The sequence below is a fragment of the Carya illinoinensis genome, chromosome 5, assembly GCF_018687715.1.
Source record: "Carya illinoinensis cultivar Pawnee chromosome 5, C.illinoinensisPawnee_v1, whole genome shotgun sequence".
NCBI classification, from domain to species: Eukaryota; Viridiplantae; Streptophyta; class Magnoliopsida; order Fagales; family Juglandaceae; genus Carya; species Carya illinoinensis.
In genome coordinates this window covers 42,999,499-43,019,959 of record NC_056756.1, presented here as the reverse complement: position 1 = coordinate 43,019,959, position 20,461 = coordinate 42,999,499, and positions in this window count along the sequence as shown.

Genomic DNA, 20,461 nt, shown 5'->3' with positions numbered 1-20,461 from the left:
AAAAAGAGTACTGGGATATCCATAGGTAGAACCCATAAGTCTCACATGACCATATCCATCTCACATATCACTTGGCTTATAGTCATCTGGTTTGAGAATTATTTTACAACCAAAAAATAGAAAATGTTTAATGAGTCTAATAATCATCTGGCATATGAAAATTCCACGATGTTCCAAACTCTTCAGTTTGTGACATTGCGGGGGCTTGCGTATTCCTACAAACTAGAAAAAAAGAGAGATTAGAATCGACAAAATCGAAAGTCTAAATATAAAATAAATAAGATTAACATAGTATTCATACATATCAAATGTGGTTGACATTATGACCGAGTTTGGAAAGAATATAGTGGAACTTAGTTCTCTCATATTCCTACAAAAAACAAAAATCTTCAACCAACTAGCAAATGCCCTTCTTACATGCCAAGGAAAAAAAAAGATGCATAAGTGATGGGTATTTGCTTCTTATATGTCATTCTTGTTTACAAACATTGTATCGTTACTTCTTTATTGGTATATTTTCTTTTGAATTCTTTTGTCGTAAAGATTTGGGCATTCCTTTAGAAACAATATGCGGCGGATCTTGCAACAACTATTTTCTTTCAACTTGTACTTCAATTACATATCAGTCCAGTCTAACTCAAACTCTTCAATAGTAAGTGTTTCATGAATACAAAGGTTAAATTCATGTTAAAATTTTGGATATCTGTTATGAATATGAGATATCTCGACAATGGCTTTAGTCATTGACTTATCATCATCAGTTACTATTGTAAAAGAAGCACGACCAAGCATCGCTTCTTGCCATGTTTTAATAACCTTGTGTAAGACTCGGCTATCTCATTTATAAGTAAAGCACATCCAAACATCATAGACTGATGATGATGGTTAACTCCAGTGAATGGAACAAAGGGCATTTTGTAGCGATTTGTCAAGTACATAGCGTCAAATGTAACGTCTCCAAAACATTAATATGCAGCTCTTGATCTAGCATATGCCCAAAAGCAATTTTCCATCGACCCATATTCATCAACTTTGATCAAATATACGAAACTCGGATTGTTACGTTCACCTTTCTAAAAGCACTCATATAATTTTTGTGCATCTCCCTCTTCGAGAAGTTGCTTATTTCGAATGCCCAAATAATTATAAAGGTCCTTAGCAATGCAACCAACATTATAATCACCACTTGACTTCTTACTCAACACAGACATTATTTTCTGTATTGGTATCCTCGACTCATTTAGCGTGTCTATCAAATTATTTTGTGCTGGTGTCACCATTTTATGCCCACAAAACACACTTGTACTTCTATGTGTCAACGACTTATGATTATGCTTAAAGCACAAACTTGAACACAACCCATTTGTCTCCATCATTCTTTATTGTCATCATTTCCTTACACTCACATTTTGTTTCTGCAGCATCGAGTCTTGCTCTCTCTTTAAGTTTAAAGTTATCACGACGGGATCCTTCTCTCAAACACACATACTCTACATTAATTAATGATCTTTCTATGTTTGACAACCGAGTATAATTTGTTTGAATGCTAAAACTAGTTCGTCTGGAAAAGGCGTTATAGCAACTATGTGCATCATCTAGATCATTAAACTCTAGCCCCCACGTACATATCCACATATGAAAATGACATTGTATGGCCTTCCTTGGGCATAGTCTTGTTTGGTTCAACCTCACCATCTTCTTCAATCATCTCAACTTCATTGGCGCTAGAATTACAACTGTCTAAGATCTTAACATGATATCTTGATGTACTCATCATTCACTCAACCTGATATGATTTACAGGGCAAGGATATAGCTCAATAGGCAATCAAATTAAGTGTAGTATATATAGCTCAATACAAAACTCTAGAATTATAATTTAAATATTTCAATGCAAAACTCATAGGAAAATCACACGAAATTTCAATGTATATATATGCTGCTACTATATGTAGTGCACCACACAAGTTGAAAAAAAAAAAAAAATATGAAAGAAAAGAAGATTAGTAAAGACCAAGATATTGATGGAGACGTCAGACCAAACATAGAAAAAGGAGAAAAATATTATAAGGTAGATATTACCTAATAGAGAATGACAAGGAAAGGCTATGAGACCACTTGGTTTGCCTTATAGACTGAACATGCATAAGGGCCACAACACATTTATCATCATAAAAAATTACCGATACATAAAAGAAATGTCAGATAAATAAATAAATATGATCCTTAGATTTAAAAAATATAATCATGAGATATGTAAAATAAAAAAGAATATAAAAAAAAAAAGAGAAAGAAAAATGTCTAGAGGTTGCACCTTTCAGATCATAAAAAAAAAAAAAAAATGGTTACATCTTTCAATTGATTAAATTCATGAACCCTATAATGATTTGTTGATTTTGTGAGACAAAACAAAAATGAGAGACTAAACAAATAAAACGTTTTACCTTTCATAAAGTTTCACCAAACACTAGAGTCTCACAAATCTTTAGAAACCGGATTGTATTGTAGAGAGAGAGAGAGAGAGAGAGAGATGAGGGGAGAGTGAGTAGGGGGAAGTTCGGTCTGGTCCAGTCCAGTCCTGGGGGGTTTAATGGACCGGACCGGACCTATTTGGTCCAGGGTCTCCCTACCTTGGACCGAACCGAACCTTATAAAGACCGGTGCGGTCCGGTCCCATTCTGTTCGGTCCGGTCGGTCCAATCGGTCCGACCGGCTTCCAAATGGGCCAATGGCCCAAATGAATACCACCAGTTATTTCAGCCCAACAGTTAGAATCCACTAACAATTTATCTAGTTTGAAGCAAAAAATACAAAAAAAAAAAAAAAAAATTATCTATATACAATAAATTTGAATAAAATATTTTACGGTCAAAAAAATAAAAAATTTCTATACACATCCAAACAATTTAAACAAGGGGATCAATCATCAATCAATCAATCATAGAATATACCATTTAATATTTATCATATAGAAAACTACCAACTTAATTGCAATTTACAACTTGCATTATCTTAAAAAAGAAAGAACGGTCTGTTTTTTTTTTTTTAAAAAAAGAGAAAAATATAGCTAAAATCTCCTTTCATGTATCTTACATACATCAAATGATTCAAATCTACCTTCTGAAAGAAAGAAAAATAAAAATCCATTCCCAAGCATATTTAAAACTGAAAATTAAAAGATCTTAAAAAAAAAAGAACTATCAAAGACTAGAAGTCATATTTAATAATTTACATCAAAAGCACTGATACACAGTGCACTAAATAGACTAACAGTAGCATAAATTACGTAAAAAAAAAAAGACCAACAGTAGCAGAAAGCATTAACATAATTACATCAATACAAAATACAAATTATACAATTAGGCAAAGTGAGAATCATTCCCTGACTATCAGCTACTGGATAAGTGTCACAAATCTCTCACAATCAATTTCTCCATCAAGGTTGAGATCACATATCTGTAGATAAAAAAAATAAAAAAATCACAGCGCGCCGTTAACCACTCCCTTTCTGTAGAAACTAGAAAGATAGATCATTTCTTTATTGAATCCCGGCAAATACTTATATAAAAAAATATAACCATTTCTTGCTTCACCTAGATGCAAATAATCATATAAAATAAGGAAAATTAATATAAAAGCTGCAAAAAAAATTTTTATTACAAAATTCCCTCACATTCTTAGCCATAACGAATTAATTGACAATGTTTACACAACCCATTATATAGCCTTGAACATGCAGAAAATACAAAATAAAGAAAAGGAAAAAATACAAGCCTCTAGTTTTGTATTAATTGAAAATATTTATGTACATTTCTCTTTATTAACACAATTAATATACTGCAGTACACCACCCATATTCCTGTGGGTGTGACCGTGTGATTAGGAGTTTAAGTAATTTATTATAAAAGTTGTAAAAAAATCTTCATTAAAAAATCCCCTCACATTCTTAATGTTAGCCATAACAAATTAATCAACAATGTTTACATAACCTATTATATAGCCTTGAACATGCAGAAAATACAAAATAAAGACAAGGACCAAGTTTGAACTAACATCAAATAGAACCAAACTAATGTAAGAAACATCAAATAGAATTCCAAAACACATGTTGCGGCTTGAGCATACTCATACCACAAGTCTAATTTAAACATCAAGCTGAGTCAAATTTAAAACAATATATATATATATATATATATATATATATAATGATTTTCTGGAAAAATATGTAACTAGGCCCAACCCGATTTATAATACAAGTTCAATTTAAAAACTAAGCTCATCTTAACATATTATAATAGTTTTATGAAATATATAAAACCCAGCTTATTATAAAAATTTAACTCAATATAAGGTCTAAATTAATATTTATTCACAGTAAACTTAACTCAAAATATAAGTTGGATAAAATTAAACCCAGGCCAAGCCGAAAATAAGCCCAGTCTAACAACAAGGCCCACGTGAACTCTAAGAAGCTTTACACTAAGGGTACAAACATAATCATTCTAAAAATTAATCTTGCTCCCAAAAATACTACACGTCAAGGATTAAATGGCACTTTTGTAATATTAATAAGTGTGTAGGCAGATTCAACATTAGTTTAGTCAGAATAGTATTCTTTAACATTAATAATCTAGCTACTACTTTGGACAGCAGAGAGCCCAGATTTTACAAACAGATGATGGAGACATGAGGCCGCATAGATCATCATCAGATTTTACAAACAGAAAATATAATAAAGAAAGAAATAAAACTGGAAAAAAAAAAAACAGATTTGACTTGAGCACAAAACAATCATTCTATTTTCTCACGATCTCACCTTTTTGGTTTTACATCAACAGTGGGTTAAGAGTTGGTAGCCATTGAATTTGATCCTTCTGCAGAATCAGCAAATTCCCCAACAAGTTCTCCTTCAATTCCAAAAAATTTAAAACAAAACAAATTAAATAAAGTTAAAATAGTATAGAAGATAAAACAAAATATACTACAAAATAAATCAAAAGTAACATGATTACAAGCCAATTTTGTGCACATATGGAGCCTCAACCATTATCGAATTTAAACTATTTCGGAAAGGGTCAAGTACACGACCCGCAGTGTTGAATGTAGATTCAGAGGCCACAGTAGATACGGGTATCGCAAGTACATTGCGTGCAATCTTCGAAAGTACGTGATATCTAACTGAATTCACATTCCACCAATTGAGTAGGTCAAAACCTTCACCTTGATTCTCACATTTTTCAGCTAGATATCTATCAACCTCTGACTTACTTTCCAAAGAATCTTCTGACTGTAACTCTTGCTTAAATTGAGCCATCAATGTAGCCTGTCTATTCGTAGACTGAGTTGTGGGAGGACTTGCATCTTCACGTGGGGAACCCGTGCGTTGAGGAGAACTCCCTTCTTCATCTTGGATGTATGCCTCATACATGCGGATAAATGTATTTTTCACCTTCCAACTCAAATCAATGATTTTTGATTGATCATATGCATACATTTTTCTCAACCCAAAGTCAAGATATCGCATCTTGTAACGAGGATCAAGAACAATCCCAACGTAGAGCAACATATTCTGATTATCCATATTCTCCCAATACTTTTCAAACTTTCTCTTCATATTTGTGGCCATTAATCCCACCACGGGTCCTCCTTCTTCACACTTTATATTAATGGCATTTTTAATATTAACCAATTCCGTAAAAAAAGTATTGTAAGTTACATACTCACCTTCCAAAAAGTGTAAAGTTGCATAATGAAATAATACAATAAACTTTTTAAACAACTTTGCCTTATCCCAATCGGATGCATTGGGAGGCCCTAACTTCTTTGACTTTCTCCTAGTCATCACATCACCTTCATCATCGTCATCATCATCATCTCCAATACTACTTAAAAAGCACATATCTTCTTCCTCCAGCCGATCAAAAGCCCTTCTAAATTTCCCAACCCTCTCCAACATAAGATAGGTGGAGTTCCACCTAGTTGGCACATCTAGGCAAACCTGACTTTTGTATTGAATCTCTTCCAACCCCACACATTTCTTAAATATACTCCACCTTTGGGGGAAGGATTTAACATACTTCACAACTCCCCTCACCTTCGCAATAGACTCCTCATATTCTTTCAATCCCTCATGTACAATTAAATTCAAAATGTGGGCACAACATCGAACATGCAATAATTCATGTTCCAAGACTGTATCTCTCCTATACTTGGTTTTCTTTTTCAAATAAGAAACGACCTCATTATTAGAACTTGCATTATCAAGAGTGATTGCAAGTATTTTCGGTCGCCCCCAATCATGCAAACACAACTCTATGCCCTTACCAAGGGTATCATCCTTGTGATTTTCAACCAAAGAAAAGGAAAGAATCCTCTTATGAAGCTTCCAGTCATCATCAATAAAATGTGCCGTGAGACACATATAATTAAGGTTTTGCACGGATGTCCATGTATGGGTGGTGAGGGAAATTCGTTGCCCTCGAAGAGCACTCAATTTATTTTTTTCCCTCATAAACAAATTAAAACAATCCTTTACAATCGTCCAACGAGATGGAATCCCTACCCACTTAGGGCAAACCACAAGTATAAACTTTCTAAAACCCTCCCCTTCAACAAATCTAAATGACAACTCATCAACAATAATCATCTCAGCTAAGGCTTGTCGGCAATAATACGGATGTGGTAATGCACATCCTGTTGTGCATATCATAAAAGACACGCTCCTCTCAAAAATAAAAAATAAAAGACATGTGCTAGCACGTACATACATGCGTACGTTCTTAAATATCAATGGCAACATATTCACTACTTGTTTTATTTTATTTTATTTTATTATTATAATTTTTTTAATTTTTATATAAAATATAAAAAATAATTTAATTTTTTAATTATTAAAATAATAATAATATTTTATTCAATTTTTAACTTTTAATTTTCATCTTAATTTATTTTATCTCAATTCACTATCCAAACAACACTTGACATTACAACCTCATTTTATTTAAATTTTGGGAAATAGTGTGGAATTTCCTATCGACTACGAATCAATAATTTTGTTTTAACAGATAATAATTTTAAAAATTAATAGATAATGAAAATGTAGTACATAAAATTTTTCAGAAGTGTGTAAATTTATGCAATTTTGAAATTTATTAGCAAGATACAATGGCTATACAACTTTCCTAAATTTTCATACAAAAAATATAAAGTAATTCAAATTTTTCTAATTTTAAAATAAAGATAATATTTAAAAATTATATTCTAATTATATTTTAATTTTATAATATTTTTTGTTCAATTTTTTTCTCTCATTTTTTTAAATTCAATAAATACTTAACTTAAACTATTTCATTATTATTCACAAACTATCTTACTATTATTCACAAAATGCTTTTCTCATCTAATTCCCACGCATCCTCTTAGTTTTTTTTTTTTGTTTTATTCCTGTTAAATTAAATGAATTATTCTACTTATTATCTATACACCACATATTTGATAAATAAAAAATAAAAAAAATTATATATGATATATGATATAAGAATAATGAGTAAATGTTTTCTTATTATTTAAGCTAACTCCCATTTCTCTCCAGCGAAAATTTCTCTCAGCGTAGCGCCCAGCCAGCCAAAGCCGCTCTGTCCAGGTGGGGTTGGAGCTTTAGCTCCTTCCTCCCTCTGCCTGTCCAGCCACCTCCAATTGTTTTATATGTTTTTTTCTTTAGTTTTTCCTAAACTTTTTCTCGTAGAACCTTAGTGTTTCGATCTACTGCTTGCTGGACTACGAAGACCGCCACACACTCCTCCATTGGACTCTCGAGTTGCAGATCTTTCGGACAAAAGGAGAAAACTACTTGGAAGGGTTGTGCACGTGGGTTCCAATGCGTGTGGAACCCACGGGCCACCGTGCTTGGGCGAGTCCCCTGCCGCCATGCATATATGGCACCATTGAGGACGGCGGCCTCAGATCTTTCAGAATCGACTACCTTTTCTCAGCCTAGGGTGGCACGTGTACCTCACGCACCACAACAGCTGGTGATTGTCTTTTGTCAGTGTATCGGCACATCTTCCGGTTGCTACATCCCTATGTTCCGAGTTTACCTAACCAAAGATCAAGATAAAGTGGTCGTGAGAATCCCCTTTAGTCGGACCGGATCAACAAAAAGCAGTACACATTTCTCAGCTACGACTTTAGGTCATAGTTTAATATTTTGTTCATTATAATATTTTAAAACCGTTTCAAGCAGCATCCCCTTAGTGAGATTGGGTGGGAACCATACTTTTGGCTCTGAAACCCACTTTTTTATTTTTCTTGGTATTGTTTTTCTTTGTTTTGAAATGATTGTTGAAGACTCCCACCCCTCTGAAATCTTGTATTTTGTAATCGTATAGTTTTATATATAATATCACTAGCTTAGAAAAAAAAATGTTCTCTTATTTTATTGAATTTTTATTTTTCTAAGCAAACTTGCATATAATAAAAGAGTGTTACAAATATCTAAGGAGGGTCTTTCCCACTGTCAATATACAAAATACAAGAGGGGATAGTATCTAATGGAATGCTACCAAACAAAGAGTTTGTAGCGGTCCATTATGCAATTGAATGCATAAATCAATTTGGGATTGATCTATCTTGTTAAAACTCCAGCCATTGTGAGATTTCAACGAGTTTGTAATGTCGTTTGAGGTTGGGAAATTTGCCAAATCACTTCCTCTTTATAAATGGAAGAAATCACCAACTGAAAATCTTCGACAAGAAAGATGAAATGATAGTTGAGATGTTCCGCCATTTTGAAAGCTAATTTTGCCGCAAGAGCCTCTACAATCATTGGGGTAGTGGTGGGATTTTCCTCAGTCCAAATTTCAATGACTTCACCTTTTGAGTTCCGCTAAGGCCAAAGAAAATTAGTTTCTAACTACAGCATCAAAGGATATACAAATTTGATTTGTGAGAGGTTTTTGCCAATCTTTTTCCACTTTGGAGTTTGTCTTTTCTTCCCAAGCATGTAGATTTTCTTTATAAGAGAGATTTAGTTGTTGTGAAATTTTATGAAGAGAGAGTTCCTTTCGATTATGGACTTGATCATTTTGTAGCCTCCAGATAAAATCAAGAATCAAACCTGCAAAGATTTTGAAAGGGTGTTCTTCTTGGGTGGTGAGGTCAAGTTTTTGCTTGGAATTTATAATGAACTAAAACCAATCATTCATTGAGTTTATCGCTATGTTGGAGAGCTTTAAAGGCCGTCTACTATGATTCCATAGAATTCTAGATATAGGGCATTCGCTGAACAGGTGAAGAAGGGTCTCTTTTTTTTCGTGCGGGCAGTAAATAGATGGGATACTTGGAATAAATCTTTTGAGGTGCTCTCTTGTTGGTAAAATATACCAAAGTATTTTCCATAGAAGGAGCTTATGGCAATCATTTATTCTAAGATTCCAGATTTTCCTCCCCGGGGTATCCAAGCTTATTTCTCTATCAAAGTTTGCTATATTGATGCTAGATGATATGCACTTTTAATTGAGAATTTCCCATTTCGAATTTTGGTCTAGATGGGGTAGTCCAGAATTTCATTAGAGGGGCAAAGGAGTTTTTAGAATTTCATTGATGCTTTCTTGTTGGAAGAGAGTTGTTAAAATTGGGATATTCCAAAATCTTTTATTCTGAAAAATAAGAATTGAGACCTTGAGGGTACTTGGGAGGTCAGCTATATCGGTCAGAGGAACAGGCTTGAAATTTCTCAGAGTTGGGATTCAAGGGTCAAGCCAAGCTCTCATAGACAAGCCATTTGTAATTTTGAAACACATACATTTTTTCAGTAATGATCTGGTCTTTAGAATTCCTTGCCAGAGATTTGAGTCAGTTGCCTTTGGGGTAGCTAATTCAGAGATGCTTGATTTCAAATACTTTTTTGATAATAGCTTGTGCCAAATACTATTGTTTTGTTGGCTCATTTTCCATCCTGACTTTGCTAACGTGGCTTGATTCATGTTCTCCATCAATCGTAAACCCAATCCTCCATCTTTCTTTGGTTAGCAGATAGTTTTCTATGATTTTAAACATAACTTGTGATTGTGATCTTTTAATTTTCCCCACCAGAAGTTTTTGAAGCTAGTATTGAGTTTCTTACAGATTGATTTTGGAAAGCAAGTGCGTTGACATTTGGTATGTGGGAATGGCACTTGCTACAGATCTAAATAGCATAGTTCTTCTGGGTTGAGCAAGCATTTTTGACTTCCAACCTTCCAATCTTTTGTTTATTTTTCCTAACATTTCTTTGTAGTCTTCTTGTTTGGATTGAATAAATGTTGTCAGCATTCCCAAGTATTTTATTTGCAAAGTCGACTCTTTGTATGGCAAGTTCTCCGAGATTACCATTCTTGTTTGTTAACTAGTATTTTGGGTAATGAAGATAGAGGATTTGTTTTGATTGATGCGTTGTCCTAACCAAGTTTGGTATTCCTCTAGAGCACTATTGATCGCTTGGATTGACTCTTCTTTTGATTTTACAAAGATAATTAAATTATTTGCAAAAAGATGGTGAGATATTGGAGGATAGTCTCTTCTGATTTTAATACCTTCTAGCTTCCTCAAATCTTCTGATCTTGTCAATAATTTTGAGAGCACCTTCGTACACATGATAAAGAGGAAAGGTGAGATGGGTTCACCTTGTTGAAGGCCGCTTTGTGCATTGAAGAAACCTTTTGGGGAACCATTGATGAGAATTGAGAATGTGGTCGTTGAAATGCATTATTTGATAAGATTTATCTAGTTTCCGTTAAAGCCCAACACTTTCATGACAGCGAAGAAAAAATTCCATTCAATAAAATCGAAAGCTTTTTCCATGTTAAGTTTTAAAGCCATCTTTTTTCCCTTTGTGATTCTTTAGATGAGGAAGCATCTCATGAGCAATAATGAATTTTCTTTGATATTATGACTAGGTACAAAAGTTGTTTGGAGATGGGAAATTATGGTTGGAAGGGCTTTTTTCAGATGGTTTACAAGGATTTTTGTGATAACTTTATATATGACATTGGTCAAATTTATTGGTTGGAAGTGTTGAGGGGAAGTTGGACTTACAATTTTTTGAATGAGAGATCTGTGGGTATGGTTGATTTGTTTAAGAAGTTACCCACTTCTAAAAAAATTTTGAATAGCCGTAACTACGTCACATTTGGTGATATGCCAGTAGTGTTTGTAGAAAAAGGGATGTCATTCCATTTAGTTCTGGTGCTTTATGGTTTGGTATTTGCTTGAGAGTTCCATAAGTCTCAACTTCCAATGGCACGACAGTTAGGAATGTATTATCATCATCTAAAATTTGTCTTTCAAAGAGATCTTCAAGATTCTCCGGGAAGATAGGATTCATGGTGGTATAAATGGATTTAAATAATTTATGAATGTAGATTCAATAATATTTTGGTCCTTTGTCTAGTTACCTGGGCTCATCTTGATTGAATCGATCTCATTTCTTCTTTGGCGGATTGTTGTAATAAATGATAAAAATTAGTATTTAGATCAGTTATGGTAAGCCAGTTGATTCTCGACTTTTGTCTCTAGAGAATTTCTTCATTTTTCAATTATTCTTGAAGCTTGTGGTGAAGGAATTTTTCTCTCTGTAAGCTCCATGAGTTCGGTGGGTTGCTCTGAAGATTGTTTAGCCCCATCTTAATAAGCTGGATATTGGTTTGGATCTTTCTGAAATGGACTTTATTCCAATGCTTGAGAGCCTTCTTAGTACATTTAATTGTATTGTAGAGAATAAAGGCTAGATTCCCATAAAATTGTTGGCACCGTGCTTCTTGAATAATTACATTGCTAAGTGGTTCTCAGATTTAGAATTCCTCAAACTTAAAAGAAGAGAGATTTTTCTTTATCTTGAGCGTGTTGAGTAAGAGTGGATTATGGTCCGATGCCGAGGAAACTACATACTTGATAGTGGCATCTAGGAAGAGTAGGTGCCATTTTGCATTTGCAATACCACGGTTCAAAAATCTCAAATCATCGCTCTTCCAATCTAATTATTTGTCTTGGTGAAAATAGGTCTCGAAAACCCAACATCAATGAGGCCATGAGAATCCATTAGGCTTAGTAAGCCACCTATGGATGAGGACGTTACTGGCCCACCCCCATATTTATTTTGTTGGATTAGTAAGTCATTGAAATCTCCTATGCAAAGCCAATGGCCTGTGAAGGAGCTGTGAGTTGAGTCCAAGTGAGTGCAAAAGTTTGTTTTTTAATGCCCTTGTGCTGAAGCATAAACAAAAGTTACTAGCCAAGGGTTATGGGGGGATCAAAGTAAACCAAAATAGAAATAGCATTGGCATTAGTATGAACTGGTTCAATATCCACACCCGATCACCATAACAACAAAAGGCCTACTTTTTTTTTTCCCAAGACAGTGACATGTACAAAATGGTGGAAACTTAGTCTATTCACAATACTAGAGGTGCTATCAGAAGGCAACATGGTTTCCGACAAAAAGATAATATCCAGATTAAACTTATCTATAAAGGCCCTTATACTTCTGATTACTTTAGGATGGGCAAGTCCCTTGCAATTCCAAACCAGGGACTTCATGGGGGGGGGGGGGGATGGAGGCATGGTAAATCCCGCCTTGTCAGCTTTATTCGCAATTCTCTGCAATGGTGTCATTTTTGTTGTCTTATTATTAGGCTTAATTCTCGCAACTTCCTTAGATTTTTTTTGCTTTCCCTAAGAGCTTTGATTTAATAGATAAAAGCATTATTGCCGCTTCTTTTTCTTCATCATCATTTCTTTAATACTGCCTTCTGTTTTCTGAATTCCTTCCTCTGTGATTTTTTGCATTTTTTATCTTGATGGAATTGAATCAGATGGAGGGACTGCTCTTTACTGTGAAGCTTCGGTCTCAACTATGGGGACGAGAGTAACTTGGCTTTCCGTGTGAGGATGATTTGGGATATTATAAGGAGACCCAGGCTTCAAGAGAATCGGATGAAAAGTGATAGTGGCTTGTAGTTTAAGTCCTTTAGTTTTTTTCCCAGCAGATTGCGAGCATTTAAGGGAGGCCCATGCTTCCAGTTATTACAAAGGGTAGTACCTGAGGATTGGGCCTTCTAACCTCTTGCTGGGTCACTTTGAGTTTCATTTGTGTTTTTCTAACCCGGTATTGATGACTTAGCTAGCTGATGTGAGGTGTATATCTTCATCTTTTTTTTTTTTTTTTTTTTGAGAAGATGGGAGCTTTATATTAAGACTATGAGTGAAGAAGGTTACAAATACATTGAGGATAATCCTCTAACAGAACAGATTCCTCACTAAGCTCCAAAGAGCTTTTAGCTAGGGAGTGAGCCACCACATTGGCCTACCTAGGTACATGCCTAAAAGACCAAGATTGGTAGGAAAGCAAAATTTTCTTAATATCAAGGAAGATTATGCCTGCAGTGCTCCGATTCTCAGCACCACTGTTAATCCCGCTGACCACTAGCTTAGAGTCCCCCTCAAAAATGACATTATGGATGCCAATCTCTAGACCCAACTGCACAGCTCGCAGTGCAGCCAAAGCTTCTCCCAGTAGAGGATCAGGGAAGGAGTTTTTAGGACTTCTAAGTGTGGCTGTGACTAGACCATTCCAATCTCTGACTGCCACACCAATTCCCACCATGCATCTCACCCTGTCAATGGCTGCATCCCAGTTTACTTTGTAGGAACCTGTAGGAGGCCTGCACCACTCGACTGGTCCCCGAGTAGGGAAAGGCAATTGCTCCTTTGTTTGACTGTTAAACTCTTCCAGTTCACTCCTTCTCGAGGTGACAGACTTGGAGACCTGCAGAGGGGAGCTGAAGCTAGATTCAAAAACAAACTTATTTCTTCTGTGCCACAATTCAGATGCTGTAAGAGCCAGCTCCATATGTTCCTCAGTAGGGAGAAGAGAGAGTTGGCCTGCAAGTAGTTCATGGTATGGTAGTTCCTCTGATCTGCACTTTTGGAGTCTTCTCAAGCCATAGCTCCATACATCCTGGGCTGCCGTGCATGACCATAGAGCATGAGCTATGGTCTCTGGAAAGGAGTGACATATGGGACATAAAGGAGATTCGACAATCTTCCTTCTAAACAAGTTTGCTTTGGTGGGAAGGATGTCATTTGCTGCTCTCCACAAAAACACTTTGACTTTATTTGGCACTTTAAGCTTCCACAATTGCTTCCATAGGGCCCCCTGGTTAGGTGGTTGTGAGCCCTGCCCATGCCTACTTTCATTCATGGAAACCTGGAGGTGGTATGCTGATTTTACTGAGAACAAGCTATTTGTGGTGCATCTCCAGGTTAGTTTATCACTGCTACTGCAAGGGCTGACATGTAGCTTGGATATGACTGCTGCTTCCTCAGGAGTGAAGACCTCTTGTATGAGAGCCAGATTCCAGGAATGAGTATCTTGATCTATTAGAGAGTTTATAGTAGCTCCTGAACTGAGGATCTTGAGAGGAGATTGGACCTTGAAAGAGGTGGGGGTAGGCAGCCATCGGTCTGACCAAATCCTCACTGAATTACCATTTCCAATCTTCCAGATGAGACCTTCATCCAACAAAGGCCTGGCTATTGCTATGCTTTTCCATACAAAGGAATCACTCCCTCTGACTTTAGCCGATAGAAAGTCACCAGATTGAAAGTACTTGGCTTTGAGAACCTTAGAGGCAAGGGATTGGGTGTTGGTGAGAATCCTCCACCCTTGCTTGGCCAGCATGGCTTTATTGAAGTCTTCAAAGTCTCTAAAACCCAAGCCCCCAACTTGCTTGCCCTTTCCAATTCCTTTCCAACTAAGCCAGTGCATTTTGGATTTTTGGTTGTTAATCCCCCACCAGAAAGATTGCATCAGCTTATTTATGTTTCTCAGAATTCCTTTGGGAATTAGGAAGATTCTCATGCAATATGTGGGAATGGCTTGAATGACTGACTTTAGCAAGACTTCTTTCCCTGCTGAGGACAAGAGATTTGTTTTCCAATTGCTCATCTGATTTCTGATTCTGTCCAATATAGGATTAAAAGCTCTGCTCTTGTTTTTTCCAATAGAAGAGGGTAGGCCTAAGTACTTCTCAAAGGGACCCGATGCCTTCATACCAGCCATGTTTAGAATGGAAGATTGGGCCTCTTGGCTTGTGTTCTTGCTGAAGTAGATTGAAGACTTCTCCAGGTTGAGCCTCTGACCAGAGCTTGCTTCATATGAATTGAGTATGAGCTGAAGTTGGGTCCATTCCTGCTGATGTGCCTTGCAGAAGACCATACTATCGTCTGCAAAAAATAAGTGGTTGACTGTTAAAGAGCCTCTTGAAAGAGGGAAACCTGAGATAGAGCCTTGCTGTTCAGCCAAATTCAGAGCCAAAGAGAGAACTTCTGAGCACAGTATAAACAGATAAGGGGAAAGAGGGTCTCCTTGTCGTATTCCTCTTGATGGTTTGAATGTGGGTTGAGGGATGCCATTAACCAGGATTGAGTAAGAGACTGTTCCTATACATTGCATGATCAGATCAGACCACTCTCTGTCAAAACCCATATGCTGGAGCACTTTGTGAATGAAAGGCCACTCTAGCCTATCGTAGGCCTTGCTCATATCAAGCTTGAGAGCCATGTAAGCTTCCCTACCATTCTTTCTTCTGTTTTGCATTGAGTGTAGGAGTTCATAAGCAGCTATAGTATTGTCTGAGATCATTCTTCTTGGAACAAAAACACTTTGTGTGTCAGATATTATCTTTGGCAAGATGGTCTTCAACCTGTTTGCAAGAACCTTTGCTATGATCTTGTAATACACATTACAGAGGCTAATTGGCCTGTAGTCACTGACCTTCATAGGGGAATTCTTCTTTGGAATGAGGGTTATAAAGGTGTGATTGATAGCTTGAAAACCAGCCTTTGTGTTAAGGTGCTCTAATACTGCATCTGTTAGATCTTTGCCTACCGTGATCCAGTGGTTTTGAAAGAAAATTGCTGGAAATCCATCTGGACCAGGAGAGCCCAGTGGATTCATATTATGTGTAGCCAGCTCGATCTCCTCCCTGGTGTATGCCTTAGTGAGAGACAGGTTCATTCCAGAGGTGACCGTGGGATTGAGGACATCCAAAATGGAGTTGGAAACATTGGGGTTGGAAGATGTGAAAAGGTCCATAAACACAGCTTGGAATTCAGACCCTATGTCCTCAGGGGATGTCAAAACATGGCCCTCCTCTGTGTGAAGTTTCTGAATTATATTCTTCTGTTTTCTAACCGAGGCACACTTGTGAAAGTATTTGGTATTCCTGTCACCATCTTGGAGCCACCTTTGTTTGGCTCTTTGCCTCCACTTCAGGTCAGTCTGCTCTAGTGAGGAGTTCAACTCCTTTTGTAAGGATTTGATTTGATCGTTATGCAGGCCAGTATTGGCAGCTTGTAGAGTTCTCAAAAGTTCATTCTTATGGGTCATTTCCTGCTGATGAGCTTTTCTGCTGATGTTACTCCACTCTCTTAATTGGAATCTGCATCTCTCAAGACTTCTTCTAGTGACATCAACCCTTGAACCTGTTTGTAGGGATCCTTGCCAGGCCCTCTTAATCACTGCCAGGCACTCATCTTGCTTAGCCCAAGAGGCCTCATATCTGAATACTTTCCTATGGGTGCGAGGGGTAGGGACTGTAACCCTGCTTGAGATATGGAGAGGGTTGTGATCAGAGCATATTGAAGGCAGAATGGTGACTACGTTTAAATCAAAATAATCATGCCATGCACAGTTTACTAGTCCCCTGTCCAATCTTTCCTTAGTAAAACTGGTCCCCTCACGGTTGTTGCACCAAGTATAATGAGAGCCCACATAACCAATGTCACCAAGATTGCAAAAAGCAAGGGACTGTCTGAATTCTTCCATCTGTCTAAAAGATCTAGGCTGGCCACCCCACTTATCACCATTGGAAGTAATCTCATTAAAGTCTCCCATACACATCCAGGGGGTGAATTGGTCAGGTTTAAGATGTCTAAGAAGGGCCCAACTTTCCTTTCTTTTTTCTGCTATAGGGTGACCATAAAAACCAGTAACCATGAAGAGATTTGGGAGATTAGAGAATTGAACTTGTAGGGATATATGCCTGAGGGAGTAGGAGACCAGATTAGCTTGTGTTTGATGTTTCCAAAAGAATGCTAATCCTCCACTTCGACCCATGCAGTCCACAACAAAACTACAGTCAAATCCTAGCTTATTTCTGATGGTTTCTACTTTCTCTCTTCTGCATTTGGTTTCCATAAGGAACACCAAAGATGGGGACTTCTCTCTCACTAAACTGTGGAGTTCCCTAACTGTCCGAGGGTTCCCAAGCCCTCGGCAGTTCCAGCACAGGGCATTCATGGGGATGGGCAGGGCTGTCTAACAGCCTCTGCCTTGTTACTATGTTTGAGTCTTTTTGAGGATTTCGTGGGCTTTGAAAACAGGGGTGAGCTTCTCTTTTTGTTTTTTCTAATGACATGGTGGGAGGTGGAAAGAGGCATGGATGGGCTATTACTTGGGTTTAGTTGGCCACGGGCTCTCCTTTTCCAGTTTGTCAAAGGAGGGTTAAGAAGCTGAGGTTTTGGGCCTATCTGGGTATTAAGGAGAGAGGAACTTACTTGTAGATTTTCCACTGCATTAGTCATTTTGGTATCTGCTGCCAGGTAGACTGTTTGGTCCTTGGGAGGGATGGTTGTGACAGCTGCTGCATCAGACACCTCGAGACTGTGAGAAGCTTCCTTTTCTGACCTTTGAAGGCTTTCATTGTACTTTTGAGTCTGAGAGGTACCAACTCCCCTTACCTCCTCCACATCACCCTCTGATAGCACAGGGTCAATAGGTACTGTTTCCCTGACATCATTTGACTTTCTAGAGCAATTGTTCCCGCCAAAATCTGCACTTTGTTCTTCTGAGCTATCAAACCGCCCCTTGCCTGAATCTCTCACTGGACTGCCTGCCTGAGGTTTGTAGCTTGAAGTTTTTTTAAAAGGTGCAGTGGCTCTGAGTCAGGATCCATATTGTGCTTGTGTTGTGGAGAGTTGACTTTCATCTAAAACCTGCCTTGAACAGCCTGAATGGGAATGCAAAATAGTTCCACAAAGGTAGCAGAAAGATGGGAGTCTTTCGTATTTGAAGGGAATCCAGACCCTGTTATTCTCAACTGTTACTAGTCTTCCCCTTGCCAGAGGTTTGGCAATGTTGATGAGAACCTTTACCTGCAGAACTCCCCCCCATGCTCTTCCTTTTTCGTCCACCTCTACAGTGAGGACCTTGCCAGCACTTCCTCCCAATTTTTCACCCATAGCTCTGTTTAGACCTGCAAAAGGGAGGTCATGTAGTTGGATCCAGAAAGGTTCTAACTCGAACTGGATGTCTTTCAAGGCTTACTTTCCTTTGCATTCTTGAAGACAGATTAAGCTTCTATCAAAAGACCATGGTCGGCCAGCCAGCACCTTGTTTTTCACAGAGAGGTTGTGAAATTCAATGATGAATTTGTTTCTGCCAAATTCTTTGAAAGATAGACCCCCTTCGGCATTCCATATCCTGGTCATAGTTGCTTTGAAAGCACCTTTATTTACTTCCTTTTCCGATATCACCAGTGCAGCAAGACACACGTTACTGAAGTCCTGTGCAATTAAAAGTTCTTCCTTCGGAAGGGATATTTCTTGTTGTTCCTCCTCCGTGAGTCTTAAACCCTTACAGAGATAAGAAAGTTCTTCCTCCATTGTAGAACTAAACCTTTACAGGGAGAATACTACCAACGAACGAGCACTAAACTGACACTCTATGGATCAACGAGATCCAAGAGACAAACTCTATGTTCTAAAGAGCATAGAGAGAAAACCCCAACTCCCAGAGAGAGGACCGATCAATAACTAGATTTATTGAACAATAACAATGACTCTATCTTCATCTAGTTACTAAGGGGTTCATTCAACTGACTTTGTAACAGAGCTTTGGCACTAGTCTTTAACCAACGAGAGACCCATTCTTCCATATTCAACACTGATAGGAGAGCTTGGTACAGGATTTCCGGTCCTGTGAGTGATGGAAGGACTTGAAGATCTCTTGTGATTGATGGGATCAGGTTTAGTGGAGGAGAGAAAACTCTCTAACTGAATGAAGCTATTCCGGTTGTTGCAAGAGCATTAAAGATTTGCAAGGAGCTACTTTGCTCTACAGTGGATGAGAGCTTCTCCACCTTTTGATTTGAAAGAAGCTTGATCTTTGATGTGCCACTGCAGAGGGCTGAAGGGGTTTGCTCTAACGTCAGATTGGGGGCTAATTTCCTCTGCCACGCCTAACTTCCAGAGGTAAGATCTTGATAATCCTTTCTTAAATTTTCCTTTGCATTTGATTTGAGGTTGAATGCATATGGATTTTAGCAAGTAATGACTTCTTGAGGGGAGTTTACCTTGATCAGGCCCTACGAAAATTTTCAAATTTTACTCAGATAATTTCTGTCGAGTTTGTTCTATGCTATTGTGGGGTTTTCAACTACCATTGCCGCCTTTCCTTTTCCGATTGAATTGTCCGATTGTGAATCTTTCCTTTCCACATTCATCGGGGACATGGGTAAGATTAGAGTAGAAGATTCAAAAATTCCATTTACGTCCGATTCAATGATTAGTTGAGAGATACTAAGGTTTAAACCATCCTCAGTAAAATGATCCATAGTGAGTCTGAGAATTCTCACCTGTGCATGTTGAGATGTGTTGATAGTCATGAAGATTATGGATTCCAATCAAAGCCAAGGACCAAATGGCATATGTTTTGGGATAGAGGTTAAATGGTTACAGTAAATTTGAGTGTGTTCAATCCTACCACATGCATAGTAGAAATCTAAGAGCTGTTCATATTTTAAAGAAACCCAAGTGTCAAAGTTGAAATCCCTCAGTTCCCAGAGTCCTTGTATCAGATGTTTAGTGATGTCGATCTCCACTTTTATTCTGATAAATTTCTTACATGCTAAATCAAATAGTGGATCAACATCCACATCCAGGTGGTTGCCCAGGGCCCTTTCAATTTTTGCAGCATTTTCTTCCTTCTTGTGATTTCTGGTTAAACCATGAACTTGGACGTGGAAAGGGGAGGTGTTGAGACTAATCTCTTGCCATGTGAAATTTGCAAGTTGAAGTTCCAAAGAACTTGGTTCAAAATTCTCTGTTTATCCACAGCATTTTGGAAAGCGTAAAGGAAAAGATTAACATCTAGATCTTCAATGTGGAATTTTCAGATGAAGCTCCAAGCTGCTCTGAAAGAAGCATGTAAGGTGATTCGTGGGCTGTGAACATCTAATATATTTTTTGAATTTGTCAATGACTCTAGAATATAAAAATACACTATGTCTATAATTCTGTATGTTTAAAAATAGTTCATATAAATTGAGGGAAGAGGAGTGAACAACCTAGTTTAGAGTCTTAGACTTGTGATATTTGCCATGTTACAGACTAGCTACTAAATAGAAGATAGTTTATTTCAATTT